The sequence below is a fragment of the Dasypus novemcinctus genome, chromosome 15 (assembly GCF_030445035.2).
Source record: "Dasypus novemcinctus isolate mDasNov1 chromosome 15, mDasNov1.1.hap2, whole genome shotgun sequence".
In the NCBI taxonomy this organism is placed as follows: domain Eukaryota; kingdom Metazoa; phylum Chordata; class Mammalia; order Cingulata; family Dasypodidae; genus Dasypus; species Dasypus novemcinctus.
The window spans coordinates 79,129,117-79,133,418 of NC_080687.1; the positions used below are offsets into that span (position 1 = coordinate 79,129,117).

Genomic DNA, 4,302 nt, shown 5'->3' on the forward strand with positions numbered 1-4,302 from the left:
CAGAGGACAAGGAGGCTCAAGGGTCACACACTGCTTTTAGCAGAGCTGGCTCAAGCCTCAGGTCTCCAGGAGTCCCTGGTTATTATTCTTTCCCTCACAGTATGGTCTTTTTTTTTCCTTTCAGTTTTTCTATTTGTTTTTATCTCCTTAAAACTGTATGCTACTAAAGACAATAAAATACTTCCTCCTAAATTCTCTACCTTTATTCCCTAATTAATTTTTAGACTCAGCTAAAATATGTTACAGGTTGGAGCCCCCAGGAAGCAAACTTTGAGATGGAATGAGTGTGCAGAACCTTCATCTGGAGTGCCCTGGGGATGGACACCTGTGGAAGCAAGGGACAAGAGCAGCGGTGGGCCAAGAGAAAAATCGAGTTGCAGTGCAGACCCACTGAGAGCCTTGGCCAGGCCCACGGAGAAGCTCTGGAGCTAGAATGGCCCTTCAGCCTCGCCCCAAACTGGGCTGAAGGAGCCAGCCTCAGTGACAGATATGACCACCCTCAGAAGGGGTGACCTTGAGTGAGGCAGCTCTCTGCAGCTGAGGCAATCCCTGAAGGGGCTGAGAGCTGAAATCTGTCTGCCGCAGCTGGGGCAACAAGTCTTTCCTTGAAGGGTTACCTGGAAAGAAGTGCATCCATGTCCATCACAAAGACACTATTATCTCTTCCAACTAAGACTACCTACCACCTACTCTGTGAAGGCACTGCCCCAGACCAGATAGTTGGGTCCCTGCCCTTGGAGCTTTTAGTGTGGTGGGAGAGGCCACTATCACTACATTACATTACATTAACATATCATTACAGTAATGTGAAGCACCTGATGACACATATAAGGGTAAACATACACACAAGGAGGGTGTGATTATAGAAAAACATAAAAAGGAATGATTGACTCAGTAGAGGGAGGGCCCAGAGAGATACAATCATGGAGGGGAGAGCTGAGTAGAGTTTACTGTCTTTAGCAAGAGGCAACTATTTATGTTTTCGTTTCGGTCTTATTTCCTTCTTTCCTTTAATATCACTTTCTCTCCCAATATCTTTCCTATATATGTAATCTTCTGAATTTCATTTCTCCCTCATTTTGTGCATTATCTTTATTGTCTCTAATATATAGGGAACCACTTTTTCTGTCTAAAAAGTTAGTCCCTCCACCTGTTTTAAATTAATCTTGTTGAAACATAATTGTTGTGTGAAATTTTTGCAGTTTTGCTGTGATCGCACACCTGAAAAAATAACATTTTCAAGGGATCTACAGACTGAGTAAGTTCAGGTTTTAAATAGGCACATAAGGGAAGTGGATTTGGCTCAATGGATAGAGTGTCCGCCTACCACATGGGAGGTCCAAGGTTCAAACCCAGGGCCTCCTTGACCCATGTGATGAGCTGGCCCATGCGCACTGCTGATGTGCACAGGGAGTGCTGTGCCACACAGAGGTGTCCCCTGCAAAGGGGTGCAAGGAGTGTACCCTATAAGGAGAGAAACACAGCACAAAAAAAGTGCAGCCTGCCCAGGGTGGTGCTGCACACATGTGATGCAGCAAGATAATGCAACAAAAAGAGACACAGATTGCCGGTGCTGCTGACAAGAATACAAGCGGACACAGAAGAACACACAGCAAATGGACATGGAGAGTAGACAACTGCAGGGGTGGGGAGGGCAGGGAAGGGGAGATAAATAAAAAATAAATCTTTAAAAATAAAATAAAATAAATAGGCACATAATTAAATTTCTGCTATCAACAAAGGACATTATAGACTAGATGTTAAGCAGAAATAAAATCCTGAAAGGTGTGTGTGTTTGTGTGTGGAGGGGGGTGATCGAGATGGAGTCAACATGTATTTACTTGTTAGAGGATTTCTGAAAGGTTATAGTGACAGATCTGAAGATTATGTTGCAAATTCTACAAAGGGGATATAATCAAAAATTGCAATATTGGGACTTAGAATACTGCTGTCTAAAAGAAAAGCAGGTTGCTATATTCAAACTTGAGAATTGGAGGGAAATAGCCTTGTAGTGAGTTTGAAAATAATTGGTGAGTTGTTAACACTCCTACAAAGAGCCAGGATGCTTTCCATTTGCGTTGAGCTCGCCTCAAGACCCAAGGCGGAAGATAACTGATATGTAGAGTGCCAAGCTGCTGCCTCATTTCACTGGGGAATTTCCGGCACACGGTGAATATGAGCGAGGACAAACCTCAAACCCACAGAACCTTGCTCTGGAACACTTTTAAGCCAGGCAGTTGCGCACTGGCTGCAGCCTTTGGCAAGTGACAAATGGAAAGCGCCTGAAGCGTTGGCTTTTCTTGCCAAGAAAAGCCTGTGCAGTCAGGGATGGAGCAGGGTCCTGGTGCCCTAGGGCTGGGAGGGCGGGGTGTTAAGTAAGATCCAATAATTACAGGGAGTCAGAGCTCTCCCTGTCCTTTGAAAGGAAAATGTAAGCCCTATCTGCATTTGATGAGCTATGAGAATTTGTGCCGCTATTCACTACAATGTTGAGAAGCAGAAGTGAAACGTTTCCCTGCTTGCTCAGCCTCACCTGGATGGCTGGTAGGTGCCCCGAGACATAGAATCTTTCTGTTAGATGCCAAGGCAGCTTCTGAGTGGTTTGACCTTTCCATTTGGAATCTCTTTGCTCCAAAGATGAATTATAGCCTAATAGGAGAGCTGAAAGGTGTGGCAGGCCTCTCTAAATCCATGAATTAGGCATGCTCCTGAGAGGGGGAAGCAATTACAACTTCAGAGTCTGTCATCTGCCCCTGAGCACAGTCATACTACAATCCTGGAGAGGATTTGGTGACTTCTAAAACCAAAGCTAAACCTCAAACTCATACACTCGATGTGTTTAGAATAACAGAGAAGTGTGTGTATGTCTGTGTCCATATCTGGGTTCCAGGAAATGTGAAAACACAGCCACAGAGTTGCAGTCGTGTTCTCCCAACTTTGGTCTTCCTGCCAGCGCTGTCCGGATGGCATCCCAAAACCGTGACCCAGCCACTGTCAGCTTTGCCGCCGCCCGTAAAGGGGCCGAGCCTAGGGGGCACCGCCTGGGGCTCTGTGGGCAAGAGGCTCCAGCAGGAGTTGATGGCCCTCATGATGTCTGGTGACAAAGGAATTTCAGCCTGAAATCAGACAATCTTTTCAAATGGGTAGGAACCATCCACGGAGCAGCTGGCACAGTATATGAAGACCTGAGGTACAAACTCTCCCTGGAGTTCCCTAGTGGCTACCCCTGCAATACGCCCACAGTGAAGTTCCTTATGCCCTGCTACCACCCTAACGTGGACACCCAGGGTAACATCTGCCTGGACATCCTGAAGGACAAGTGGTCTGCTTTGTATGATGTCAGGACCATCCTCCTCTCCATCCAGAGCCTGCTGGGAGAACCCAACATCGATAGCCCTTTGAACACACATGCTGCCGAGCTCTGGAAAAACCCCACAGCCTTTAAGAAGTACCTGCAAGCAACCTACTCAAAGCAAGTTTCCAGCCAAAAGCCCTGACCCAGACTGTCCAGCATCTTTCTTTGTGTTGTCTTTTTATTTTTTCCTGAGACGGTCTGTCCTTTCCTTCTGTATAGATGGTGTCATTTTTGTTTTGTTTTTGTTTTTCAAATTAAGTCTCTGTTGAGCCCTTGTGATTAATATATTAATTAAATAAATACATTTTGGGTTTAAAAAAAAACCCACAGCCATAAAAGTAAATACTCAAGGCAGCAGACTTGGCCCAGTGGTTAAGGCATCCATGTACCACATGGGAGGTCTGCGGTTCAAACCCTGGGCCTCCTTGACCTGTGTGGAGCTGCCCCATACGCAGTGCTGATGCGTGCAAGGAGTGCCCTGCCATGCAGGGGTGTCCCCACATAGGGGAGCCCCACGCACAAGGAGTGTACCCCATAAGAAGAGCCAAAGTGCAGCCTGCCCAAGGATGGTGCCGCACACACAGAGAGCTGACACAACAAGATGATGCAACAAAAAGAAAACACAGATTCCCGTGCCGCTGACAACAACAGAAGCGGACAAAGAAGACGACGCAGCGAATAGACACAGAGAACAGACAACCAGGGTGGGGGTGGGGGTGGGGGGGAAGGGGAGAGGAATGAATAAATAAATAAATCTTAAAAAAAAAAAAGTAAATACTCAGCTGTCACCAAAGACTGAAATATTTGTATTTAAATACTTCAACTTAAAAAGTCATTTAAGTCATTTGTGGTTTCCCTACATGTGGCTCTCCTGCCCCTTCTATTTGAACCTATAGTTAGTACTATACTTGATAGGTGTTTGTCCAAGAGACTTAAATCTTTGATCC

General features: G+C 45.8%; 1 pseudogene; it reads left to right on the forward strand.

Moving 5' to 3' along the window:
• Positions 1-2,963: 2,963 nt before the first annotated feature.
• On the forward strand, positions 2,964-3,629 carry LOC101439445 (ubiquitin-conjugating enzyme E2 C pseudogene; annotated as a pseudogene).
• Positions 3,630-4,302: the final 673 nt, after the last annotated feature.